At 42.4% G+C, this 13,808-nt stretch overlaps 1 pseudogene; it reads left to right on the forward strand.

Moving 5' to 3' along the window:
- The first annotated feature begins 1,314 nt into the window (after positions 1-1,314).
- On the forward strand, positions 1,315-2,454 carry LOC103118214 (large ribosomal subunit protein uL30-like; annotated as a pseudogene).
- Positions 2,455-13,808: the final 11,354 nt, after the last annotated feature.

Consider the following 13,808-nt stretch of genomic DNA (forward strand, 5'->3'; position numbering starts at 1 on the left):
TTGAGAGGGGAAGGGGCAATAAAGAGGGTGAAAGATAAACACCTGCAGACATGCTTCACTGCCTGTCAAACAGTCCCCCTGCAGGTGAGGAACCAGGGGCTCGAACCAGGATCCTTTCATCAGTCCTTGTGCTTCACACTATGTGTGCTTAACCCGGTGTGCTACAGACCAGCCCCCTATATACTTTTTTTTTTTTAATTTTCTTATTTGTTAGACACCTCCATCAATGCTTCAGCACTCTAAAGCTTCTCCTCCTAAAGGTGGGGTTTTATTTTATTTTTTATTATTTTTTAATATTTTACTTATTTATTAATGAGAAACATAGGAGGAGAGAGAAAGAGCCAGACACCACTCTGGTACATGTGCTGTTGGGTATTGAACTCAAGACCTCATGCTTGAGAGTCCGATGCTTTATCCACTGTGCCACCTCCTGGACCACAAGGGGTTTTATTTTTAAGACTTGTGAGAACTAAGGTGGTTATCTTTGGAGGTGAGCGAGTACAACACAGAATTTAGGTGTTGGGTGTGGTCAGGAATTATACACTTTAGTCATTCAATCTTCTAACCCACTATTAATCATAAATTAGAAATAAGTCTCATAAGTATGTAAATCAATATTAAATCCCTAATAAAAAAATAAGCAGAAGTAAGCAGAACTGGGAAGATAAATCAGTCTGTTAGAGCACCAACTTGCTACCCAGACCAAAGACTTAATCCTGGCACTAAGTTATACCTGAGCTAAGCAGTGCTCTGATCTCTCTCACCCTCTTCTCTTGTAATAAATAAATCTCTCCCCCCACCCTCCCAGTTATTGCTGGGGCTCAGTGCCTACACTGTGTCGGGCAGTCACTTTTTCCTTTTTTCTCTGCCTTTATTTGATAAGACAGAGAGAAATTGAGAGAAGAGGAGGAGATAGAGAGGGAGAGAGACACCTCCGTTACTTGTTTCACTGTTTGCGAACCTTCCCTTCTGCATATGAGGACTGGGGGCTTGAACCCAGGCTCTTGTGCATGGTAATGTGTGCACATAATCATGTGCACCATCACCCACTACATAAATATATCTTTTTGGGAAAAAATCAGTATGATTGGTATATGGACAAGTGATAAAATAATTCTGAATGATTCTGATTTGAGAATACATCCTGGATACTCTTATTGTTTCTATAATCTTGAAGTTTCCAGGGCCAAAGCATTTAGAACTTGGCCTGTATCTCACTTCTCCTTTCCATGTATAAACAAATCTCCTTCTCCTGACAACACACACTGTCTGATCCAGTTACCAAAATTCCCTCACTCTTTTCTGGCCAGAACCATGGAGGGCTTAGAAGAGAAGAAAAAAAAGGTTCCTTGTGTACCAGAAACCCTTAAGAAAAAGTGAAGGAAAGTGGGGGCTAGATAGCATAATGGTTATGCAAAGAGAATCTCATTACTGAGGCTCCGAAGTCCCAGGTTCAACCCCCTGCACCGCAATAAGAGCCAGAGCTGAGTAGTGCTCTGGTTCAAAATAAAAAAAATAAATTAAAAAAGGGAAGAATTTTTTTTTTTTTTAGCCAAGTTGAGTTGAAAATCAGGAAAGAAGTTTGCCCAGAAGATGCTTCAGAAGGCAAGAAGGAAGCTTAGCTATGCAAAAGTTAAGCACCATAATAAGGAATATAGTCAAATATACTGAACCAAGATTCGAATGGCTAGGATGACAAGAAAATCTGGCAACTTCCATGTATCTGCAGAACCTAATCTGGCATTCGTTATCAGGATCAGAGGTAGCAATGGTGTGAGCCCAAAGGTCTGAAAGGTGTTGCAACTTCTTCGCCTTTGACAGATGTTTAGTGGCACCTTTGTTAAGCTCAATAGGCTTCAGTTAACATGCTGAGAATTGTGGAACCCTATATTGCTTGGGGGTACCCAAATCTGACGTTAGTAAATGAACTGATCTACAAGTGAGTTTATGGCAAAATTCACAAGAGACAGATTGCTCTGACTGGTAAGTCCTTGACTGCTCGATCCCTTGGTAAATATGGCATCATCTGCATGGAGGATCTGATTCATGAGAGCTACACTGTTGGAAAACACTTCAAAAAAGCAAACAACTTCCTCTGGCCAATCAAATTATCTTCTCCACAAGGTGGTATGAGGAAAAAGACCAGGGTCCAGGTGGTGACGCACCTGGTTGAGCACACCTGTTATAGTGCACAAGGACCCAGGTTTGAGTCCCTAGTCCCCACCTGCAGGGGGAAAGCCTTGAGAGTGGTGAAACAAGGTTCTCTGTCTCTCTCCCTCTCCATCACCCCCTTCCCTCTCAATTTCTGGCTTTCTCTATCCAATAAATAAATAAAGACAATTTTAAAAGTTTTTTTAAAAAAGGAAATTAGAAAACCACACACTTTAAATAGAAGGTGAAGATGCTGGTAACAGGGAAGACAGGATCAACAGGTTTATTAGAAGAATGAACTAAGATGTCTACCACGATTATTTTTTAATCTGGTCAGCTAATAAATCATGACAGCTGGGAGTCGAGCAGTAGTGCAGCAGGTTAAGTGCAGGTGGCACAATGTGCAAGGACCAGAGTAAGGATCCCGGTTGGAGCCCCCAGCTCCTCACCTGCAGGGGAGTCGTTTCATTGGCGGTGAAACAGGTCTCCAGATGTCTGTCTTTCTCTCCCCCTCTCTGTCTCCCCTCCTCTCTCCGTTTCTCTCTGTCCTATCCAACAATGATGACATCAATAACAACAACAATAACTACAACAATATAACAAGGGAAACAAAAGACAATTAATAAATAAATCATGACTGCTTAAAAAAATGTCCTGGGAGTCGGGCGGTGGCGCAGTGGGTTAAGCGCACGTGGCGCAAAGCGCAGGGACCGGAGTAAGGATGCCGGTTCGAGCCCCCCGGGGCGGTGAAGCAGGTCGCAGGTGTCTATCTTTCTCTCCCCTCTCTCTCTGTCTTCCCCTCCTCTCTCCATTTCTCTCTGTCCTATCCAACAACAAAGCAATGTCAACAATGGCAATAATAACCGCAACGAGGCTGCAACAACTAGGGCAACAAAAAGGGGGAAAAATGGCCTCCAGGAGTGGTGGATTCATCGTGCAGGCACCGAGCCCAGCAATAACCCTGGAGGAAAAAAAAAAAATTCCCTCTCAACTTACATAACTGAGCATTCAACATTGAGAAATTATGACAAAATTAACTGTTTTTTTCAGGCAGCTGGTGCAATGTAGTCTTCTTTGCAATAAAAGAGAAGTTGTTAAATTTCCTCTTTCCAGAAGTGTATTCTGATTTCAGTTCTTCATTAAGTTTGACCTGCAGGATTAAGGTCCTGTAATATCCAGTCCTTTGTATTAGTATATCTGTATAGTTATAACATATTTTCTTACTATTATAATTATTATTATTGCCACCAGGGTTATTGCTGGGGCTCTGTGCTGGGACTACGAATCCCTCTCCTGGCGGCCATTTTTCCTTTTTTTTTTTTCTTTTTTTTGGTGGTGGTGGGGGTCTAATTTTTTTTTTAATCCTACACTTATTTATTTATTTATTTATTTTCCCTTTTGTTTCCCTAGTTTTTTTTTTCTTGTTGTTGTTTTGGTTATTGTTGCTGGTGATGTCGTTCGTTGTTGGCTAGGACAGAGAGAAATGGAGAGAGAAGGGGAAGACAGAGGGGGAGAGAGAGAAAGAGAGACACCTGCAAACCTGCTTCACCGCCTGTGAAGCGATTCCCCTACAGGTGGGGAGCCAGGGGCTCGAACCCGGATCCCTACGCCGGGTCCTTGCGCTTTGCGCCACGTGCGCTCAACCTGCTGCGCTACGGCCAGACTCCCGGAAGTCGAATTTTTATTAGATAGGACAGAGTGAAATTGAAAAAGGATGGATAGAGGAAGAGAGACACCTGTAGACCTGCTTTTCCTCCTGCAGATGGGGTTGGGGGGAGCTGAAACCCTGGTTCTTGTGCTTGGTAATATGTGTGCTTAACTGCGTGCACCAACTCCCAGCCTCCTTAAATTTTCTTTTTTTTTTTTAATTTATTTTTTATTTTTTATTTTTTTAAAGAAAGGATTAATTAACAAAACCATAGGGTAGGAGGGGTACAACTCCACACAATTCCCACCGCCCAATCTCCATATCCAACCCCCTCCCCAGTAGCTTTCCCATTCTCTATCCCTCTGGGAGCATGGACCCAGGGTCATTGTGCCTCCTTAAATTTTCTTTAATTGAAGAACACAAAGCAAGCAGAGGGTAGATAGCATAATGGTTATGAAAACAGATTCTCATGCCTGAGGCTTCAATGTACCAGGTTCAATTCCCCACACAACTATAGGCCAGAGCCGAATAGTACACTGGTAAAAAGACAGAGAGAGAGAGAGAGAGAGAGAAAGAGAAAGAGAAAGAGAGAAAGAGAAAGAAAAAGAGAAACAAAGAAAAAAGAAAAACACAAAGCAGAACTTGGACTGCAGTTGGTGTACTGCACCAAAGTAAAAGACTCTGGGGTGGGTAGGGGAGGAGGATTCAGGTCATGGAACATGATGGCAGAGGAGGACCTAGAAGGGGTTAAATTGTTATGTGGAAAACTGAGCAATGTTACACATGTGCAAACTACTGTGTTTTACTGTTGACTGTAAACTATTAATCCTCCCAATAAAGAAAATTTTTTTCTCTTTAATTGAATCAGAAATCAGTGATTTCAGCCTGCAATGAGCTCTACTAATATTGCCAAATGTTAAGGGAGACGAGAAAAAAAGGGTTGCAGTAAAGAAATGCTATATAGTTGGGTTGTATTCTCTGTTCCCTTTGAGGAACATTTTATTGCTACATTTAGCAAGCAAGTAAGATACTTATTAACAAACATTTTGATGTATATACATTTAAATGAAAATGATACTGTTCTCCCTTTTGGCATTACTCCACACTAACTTCTCTTCACTTTCATAGTTTTTTGTTAATTTATTTTTCTTATACCAAAGCACCGCTCTGCTCTGGTTTATGGTGGTGCTGGGGACTGAACCTGGGACTTTCGATAGCCTCAGGCATGAAAGTATTTTGCATAATCATTGTGCTATCTCTTCCGTCCCCCAGTCCCACTACCTTTTTACCCTCCTCTTTAAATCATGGAATTTGCATGGCCATTTATTTGTTGCAGTACTGACTCAGTGTTGTTTTCTTTTAAACTTTTTAATTAGTTAATTAATTTTTATTTTCACCTGAGCACTGCTCTGCTCTGGATTATGATTTTGCTGAGGATTGAATCTGGGCCCTTTGCTGCCTCATAATCATTATGCTACCTCACCAGCCTTTTTAAAAAAAAAAAATTAAAAAAACACTTTTTTCCTTTATTGGGGGATTAATGTTTTACATTTGACAGTAAATACAATAGTTTGTACATGCATAACATTTCTAAATTTCCCACATAACAATACAACCCCCATTAGGTCCTCTGTCATCCTTTTCCAGGACCTGTATTCTCCCCCCCCCCACCCCAGAGTCTTTTACTTTGGTGCAATACACCATTTTTAATAACTTTATTAGTGATTCATTATTGGTTTATAAAATTACAAGATAGCAGGTACAGTTCCATACTGTTCCCACTACAGAGTTCTGTGTCTCCATTCTCTCCATTGGAAACTGCAGTGGTTCCCAAGGTCACAGATATGGGATGGTTATCTATCTGTCTATCTATCTATCTATCTATCTATCTATCTATCTATCTATCTTTTTGCCCATTTTTTTCTATGTACTGTCTTCTCTTTCTTTCTAAGTTATGCCTACATTTACTACTTTCAAATGTTTTTCCTCTTTTTGTTCCCCTCTCTTCTCTCTCTGGGTTCTGACGGAATTGGGTTTCAGAGTCCTCTAGTTATCTTCCCCTAACATTTCTCCCCCTCTGGGAGTATGAACCAAAATTCTGTTTGGGGTGCAAATGGTGGGAGTTCTGGCTTTTGCAGTTGTTTCTCTACTGGACATGGGTGTTGGCAGGTTGATCCATACCCCCAGCCTGTTTCTATCTTTCCCCAGTGGGCTACGGCTCTGGAGAGGTGAGGTTCTGGGACATATTGGTGAGGTTGTCTGCTCAGGGAAGTCAGGATGGAATCATAGTAGCAGCTGTGACTTGGTGTCAGAAAGGCAGGCAAGTTATGAAGCAGGAAAAAAAAAAGTATTTTATTTTAACTTTTAGGACAAATTTTTTAATAAATAGGTACCAGAAAGTAGGAATAGAGCAGGTGAGAATAGGTATTTTAGGTTGATAAGGAGCTAGGAAGTCTATTTAAGGTATATTTCTTCTTTTTTTAAAAAATATTTATTTATTTATTCCCTTTTGTTTCCCTTGTTGTTTTATCATTGTAGTTATTATTGTTGCAATTATTGATGCTGTTGTTGTTGGATAGGACAGAGAGAAAATGGAGAGAAGAGGGGAAGACAGAGAGAGGGAGAGAAAGACAGATACCTGCAGATCTGCTTCACCACCTGTGAAGAGACTCCCCTGCAGGTGTAGAGCCGGGCGCTTGAACCAGGATCCTTAAGCTGGTCCTTGTGATTTGCGCAACCTGCGCTTAACCCAACTACCTAAGGTATATTTCTAGGGGCCCATGACTTTAGTAATTTTTGCTTGAGCTTGACTGTTAACATGGAGATGAACTAAAACATTGTCTGGGAAGAAGTAGTCACAGTTAAGAATAGAACTAGAAAGCTAGATTAGGACAGAGAGTAGCTCCCAAACTTGAAGGCAAATATCTAAATATAATGAACTGTTTATCACATCAATCTGACCCAGGGCCTATGTATATTCATCTTTAGCACAGGAGCCTGTATAACCTCCTAGTCCCTGTCAGTCTGAGCTCACAGTCCATGGTCACAACTGGGAACATTCTAGGCTGTACTCATTTTAGGATCAGTCTTTCTCTAGTTCCAGAGAGCCCTCACAATTTTTAATAGGTTCTTTGAAATATGGTATACACAAACTATATGGTTATTTTAAATACATATATACATATGAGATATATATACCAGAGCATCACTGGCACATACAGTACAAGGAATCAAATTTGGCATCTCATGCCTAAAAGTCCTGTGATTTTTCCACGGTGGCACCTCCTAGGCCACTAAACTCTGAATCTGTAAAACATGCAAATGTTGGTATATAACACTCCCATGAGATAATTACCACTGTGTCAGCAAGCACATTATGCAAGAGAGCTGGAGAAAATGAAGACCGTCATAGGAATGTGGACAAACTTCTTCTGTTCTGAAGTTTGTCTCTGAAATAATTTACAGCAAACCGGAAGAGGAAAGACAAGTGAGCTACTGAGTCAGTCTTTCAGATGAGTTTACGAGGGGAATTTTGACTTACCCTACGGTTGTCATAGGTGTGCAGTTTCCCATCTCCCATAATTGGTGTCAGCACACCTTCCGCCAACCTGTCCTCTTTCTCCCGCATAGGACACTGGGCCCTCGTCTTTTCTTAGTTTGCATTTCCTCTTACATAAGGTGGGTTTTCTGTCCCCAAGGGTAATGTAGGAGACATTCATGAATATGAGACATTGATGTATTGATATTATCTCACCAAGACATTGTCATAAATCTTCACAGATAAGTATCTTATCTTAAATTGTTAGTATAGTAAATTTCTTCCACCATAATGCAAATCTCTCCTTTATAGACTGTGCATAGGGCTCTGGTGCAAAGCCTTGCTCTTTCCTCCTGGCTAATTGTCAACACCAATTCTGAAATAAAAAGATAAGTTTCTTCCTTCTTTTCCATGCAGTGGTAAAATTTAAGTTGACATTACCTATTATCTCCAAAGGTTTTCTGTGCCTTTTTTTTTTTCTTTTTTGCCTCCAGGGTTATTGCTGGGGCTCAGTTCCTGCACTACAAATTCACTGCTCCTGGAGACTATCTTCTTTTCCCATTGTTGTTGTTGCTGTTATGTTGTTATTGGGTAGAACAGAGAGAAACTGAGAGAGGAGGGGAAGACGGAGAAGGGGAGAAAAAGACAGACACCTACAGACCTGCTTCACTCCTTGTGAAGTGACTTCCCTGCAGGTGGGGAGCCGGGGGCTCAAACTGGGATCCTTGGGTAGGTCTTTGTACTTTGCACTAAGTGTGCTTAATCCAGTGTGCTACCACCCAGCCCGGTCTGTGCCCTTTTATAGTTTCTCCCTCCCCTTATCCTCACCTTTCTGATTTGTTTTCTGTCACTATACATGTGCATTTGGGGGAGTTTTATTATATTGCTGGGGTTCAGTACCTGCACTACGAATCCACTGCTCCCGGAGGCCATTTTTCCATTTTAATATTTATTTATTCCCTTTTTGTTGCCTTTGTTGTTTTATTGTTGTAGTTATTATTGTTGTTGTTGTTGATGTTGTTGTTGGATAGGACAGGGAGAAATTGAGAGAGGACGGGAAGACAGACAGGTGGAGAGAAAGACAGACACCTGCAGACCTGCTTCACTGTTTGTGAAGCAATCCCCCTGCAGGTGGGAAGCCAGTGGTTCCAACCAGGATCCTTAAGCCTGTACTTGAGCTTTGCGCCACTTACGCTTAATCTGCTGCTCTACCGCCGGGCCCCTGATGATGTGCGAGAGCTCTTATGCAGATGTGTCACTGGTCGACCCCGTCACATTGCCTCTATCATTCTTTTTTTATTTTAAAGATGTTCGTGTTTTTTCAAAACTTTATTTATTTTATATTATAGGCAAGAGAGAAACTGGGAGGGAAGGGAGATAGAGACAGACACCAGCAGCTTGGGCTTTGCCACCTGCAACCCCCGCCCCTGGTCAGGTCACATCCCTGCATGGATGCCCATCTCACTGGTGTTGCACCTGACTCCAAGTGCTGGGCTACTCCAGGCATGGGTGACCTTTCATTTTACATGCTGTGGCAACCCACCAAAGGCGTTTTTCACCTCAGTCTCTACACCTCTGTCATGATTTCAGTCTACGAAGGACACCTTTCTTTTTTCCTTTGGCCTAGAATGTTCTACAAGGCTATGTAGACACATAGACTCTTCCCCCTCCCCTCACCCTATCACCACTGCACTTTATACACGCTCCAGGCTATGCTTCCCATAGATGCCTTACTCAGCCTTTTAGGGTTCTGACAGCAGGTGCAAGTCTGCCCCCTTGTGGGAAGCCTCATCACATCACCCCAGCTTTTTTTTTTTTTTTTTAATTTAATAATGATTAACAAAATTGTAAGATAACAGGGGTATAATTCCATACAGTTCCCACCACCAGAGTTCCATATCCCATCCGCTCCATTGGACACTTCCCTATTCTTTCATTATTTCCCCATTCTCTGAGAGTATGGACCAACAATCTTTATGGGGAGCAGAAAGTGAGAGTTCTGGCTTTTGTAATTGCTTCTCGGTAGACATGGACATTGGCAGGTTTATCCATACCCTCAGCCTGTTTCTGTCTTTCCTTAGTGGGGTATGGCTCTGGAGAGGTGAGATTCCAGGGCACATCTGCCCAAGGAAGTTAGGGTGGAATCATGGTAGCATCTGCAACTTGATGGCTGAAAGGTGGTAAGATATAAAGCAGGACAAATTGCCTGCTACCTGCACAGCCAATTTACCCTTTTGTCTTTTTCTTTTGTTACAGCCCAGATCACCCAACACTCCAGGCTGCCTTTTTTCTTTTTTCTTTTTTTGGTGGGGGGGGGGCGGGGAATGGAGGGAGCGAACCACAGCACCGTACCCACGTGGTGAAAGGCAGGTTCAAATCTGGCTCTCGCACGAGGCAAAACAAGGACTCTTCGAGCTAACTTATCTTGGTGATCTCAATTTACCCTTTTCAAAGTCTCTGCAAGATTTTTGTTGTTGTTTACTTATTTGAGGGCGGGACGGAAGTAAAAAAATATGTATGTATGTACGTATATGTGTATATGTATTTGCAGAGAGAAAGGCAGGGGAGAGAAAACCAGAGCGCCATTCTGGCATACGTGTAGCCATGGACTGAACTAAGCTCCAGAATTTATCCACTGTATTTGCCACCTCCCAGGCCAAACAATTCATTTAAAAAAAATAAACAGAAGGGAGTTGGGCGGTAGCGCAGCGGGTTAAGTGCACGTGGTGCAAAGCGCAAGGACCGGCGTAAGGATCCCAGTTCGAGACCCTAGCGCCCCACCTGCAGGGGAGTCGCCTCACCAGCAGTGAAGCAGGTCTGCAAGTGTCTGTCTTTCTATCCCCCTGTCTCCCCTCCTCCATTTCTCTCTGTCCTATCCAACAACAATAACTACAACAATAAAACAAGGGCAACAAAAGGAAATAAATATTTAAAAAAATAAAATAAACGGAAGACGTACGTCAGTTTGATTTAAAAACTTTTAAAAAAATTTATTGCATAGAGACGGATGAATTGAGAAAGGGAACAGGGGGGATAGAGAGGGAGAGAGACAGATACCTGGAGCACTACTTCACTCTTGGGGGATTTCCTCCTTGCAGAAGGGGACAGGGGACTTGAGCCTGAGTCCTTATTGTAGTATCTGTGCTTAGCTAGGTATGCTATCACCCACTCATGAAGCTCCATCTCATAGGTGGGAACCAGGGGCTTGAACCTGGGTCCTTGTGCACTGTAATGTGTGTGCTCAAACTGGTGCACCACTACATAGCTCCTAATTCCACTTACCTCTTAAAGTATGCAAAACTTGTATTAATTTATTTTTTCATTCCTGATACTTAGTTTTATCTTTTTTTCCCAATCACTTTCATGAATTTTATTACTTTTTTAAAAAATCTTTTGGTTTTTATTTATTTATTCCTTTTGGTTGCTCTTGTTTTATTGTTATAGCTATTAATGTCATTGTTGTTAGATAGGACAGAGAGAAATGGAGAGAGGAGGGGAAGACAGAGGGGGAGAGAAAGACAAACACTTGCAGACCAGCTTCACTGCCTGTGAAGCGACTCCCCTGCAGGTGGGGGGCCAGGGGCTCGAACCGGGATCCATATGTCAGTCCTTGTGCTTGGCGCCACGTGCGCTTAACCTGCTGCACTACCGCTGGACTCCCTTATTACTTTTTTTTTTTTTTCCCCTGCAGCTTGGTGCTGGCACTATGATCCAATGCTCCCAGCGGCCATTTTTTCCTTCTTCTTCCTCTTCTCCTCCTCCTTTTTATATTTTTATTTGACATGATGAAGAGAAATTGAGAGGGGAGGGGAGATAAGGATAAAGATAGACATCTGCAGACCTACTTCACGGCTTACTAAGTGCTCCTCCTGCAGGTGGGAGTGGAGGCTCGAATCTGGTCCTTGAGCATGGAGATATATGCACAATTAATTGGATGCACCACTGCATGGCCCCCTTTTGTTACCTTTTCTAAGTATTGACAGCTGTATCAATTCTGCTTAATATTTCACCAATTCGTTCTTTAAAGTTTTTTTAAACTTTTTATTTTATTGGACATAAACAGAGAAATTGCAAGGGGAAGAGGAGACAGAGACACCTGAAACATTGTTTCACCACTCATGAAGCTTTCCCCCAGCAGGTGGGCACCAAGGGCTTGAACTTGGATCCTTGGCATGGTAACATGGGCACTCAGTCAGGTGCACCACTGACCAGCCACTTCCTTAATTTTTCTTATAGAAATTATTTATTTTTAGACATTTCTGAGGGATGAAAAGATTAAATTCTTTCTTGTTTATTTAGCTTCTGACTTAAATCCTCTCTGCTCTGTGAACTAACCTCAGTAGCAATATAATCCACAAACCTAGTATCTGGAAACAGTGGCCTTTTCTTTTCCTGGGGACTGAATGGTGTTATTCCTAAGAGTAGAGGTTCAGTTGGTTGGACTATGTTATCATTAAGACCTAGATCCAGTGACAGAGCTGCCTATGTGTCCAAGCCTGTGATATGTATGTCTCTTAAAACTATGATTTTAATTTAAAAAATTTTTAAATATTTATTTTCCCTTTTGTTGCACTTGTTTTTTATTGTTGTTGTAGTTATTATTGTTGCTGTTATTGATGTTGTTTTTGGTTAGGACAGAGAGAAATGGAGAGGAGGGGAAGACAGAGAGGGGGAGAGAAAGATAGACACCTGCAGACCTGCTTCACTGCCTGTGAAGTGACTCCCTTGCAGGTGGGGAGCCAGGGGCTCCAACTGGGATCCTTATGACGGTCCTTGCACTTGGCGCTGCCTGTGCTTAACCCGCTGCGCTACCGCCTGACTCCCAGTTTAATTGAATTTTATTGCCTCCAGTTATCACTAAGGCTCGGTGCCTACACTACAAATCCACTGCTCCTGGAGGCCATCTTTCCCCCCACTGTTGTTGTTGTCGTCATTGTTGTTATTATTATTGCTGCTGGATAGAACAGAAAGAAATTGAGAAAGCAGGAGAAGACAGAGAGGGGGAGAGAAGGTTAGACACTTGCAGACCTGCTTCACTACTCGTGAAGCGAACCCCCTGCAGGTGGGGATCCTTGTGCTTCGCACTATGCGAGCTTAACCCTGTATGCCACCTCCAGGCCCCAAAAGTATGATTTTTAAATTTCATTTACTTACTATTTTTGTTTTTTTTTTTAAAGTTATGTATCTATTTTATTTGATAGAACAGAGAGAATTTGAGAGGAAAGGAGGATACACAGGTGGAGAAAGACACCTGTAACACTACTTCACTGCTTATGCTTTCCCCCTGCAGGTGGGGAACAGGGGCTTGAACCTGGGTCCTTGTGCATTGTAACATGTGTGCTTACCAGGTGTGCCAACACCTGGCCCCTACGAAATGTTTTTCTGGTTACTTTTCTTTCATGACAAGTTGTATACATAAACACACACACATAATTTTATAGGACAGATAAAAAATAGAGGTAAGGGGAGATAGGAAGAAAGGGGGCTGTGGAGATAGCATAATCATGTAAAAGATATTCATGCCAGAGTCGGGCGGTAGCGCAACGGGTTAGGCGCAGGTGGCGCAAAGCGCAAGGACGGGCATAAGGATCCGGGTTGGAGCCCCCGGCTCCCCACCTGCAGGGGAGTAGCTTCACAGGCAGTGAAGCAGGTCTGCAGGTGTCTGTCTTTCTTTCCCCCTCTCTGTCTTTCCTCCTCTCACCATTTCTCTCTGTCCTATCCAACAACAACATAATCAACAACAATAATAACTACAACAAGAAAAAAAAGGGGAAACAAAAAAGGGGAAAATAAATATAAAAAGTTCAAAAGATGTTCATGCCTGAGGCTCTGAGGTCCTAGTCCTCTTCCCCTTTCTCCTGCACCAGTATGAGCCAAAATTGAGCAGTGCAGTGCTCTGGTAAAAAAAAAAAAAAGAAAGAAAAAGAAAAAAGAAGAAAGAAAGAAAGAAAAAACAAGGGTGGGGTGGGTGGAGAGAGACCTGCAGTACTGCTTAGGAAGCTTTCCCCCTGCAGGTGGGGGCTGAAGGCTTGAACAAGGGTCCTTGTGCATGATAATGTGGGAGCTCAACAGTGCCGCTGCCCAAGCCCTAATCTTGACCCTTCATTTATTTCTCCTTCTGGCTTATGGTGGTATAGAGCATTGAACCTGGGACATTGGAACCTCATGGATGAGAGTAACTTTGCATAAACACTATGCTATCTTTCTAACCCACCGATGACTTTGTTCCCCTCAATCTTCTTTGCTGGATCATTTTTTTCCCCTCTAAGTGTCCTTTGGTTCAGTCTCCTAACTTTTCTCCCCTCCTCGCCTTTTAATTTTATTAGTGATTTAGTGTTAATTTACAAAATTATGAGATAATAGGGGTAGAGTCCCACACCATTCCCATCACATCACAGTTCTGTATCCCCATTCCCTTTGTTGGAAATTGTAGTTCTCCCAAGCTGACCTTTTCTCTTTATCACACTGATT

Source organism: Erinaceus europaeus, chromosome 7 (assembly GCF_950295315.1).
Source record: "Erinaceus europaeus chromosome 7, mEriEur2.1, whole genome shotgun sequence".
NCBI classification, from domain to species: Eukaryota; Metazoa; Chordata; class Mammalia; order Eulipotyphla; family Erinaceidae; genus Erinaceus; species Erinaceus europaeus.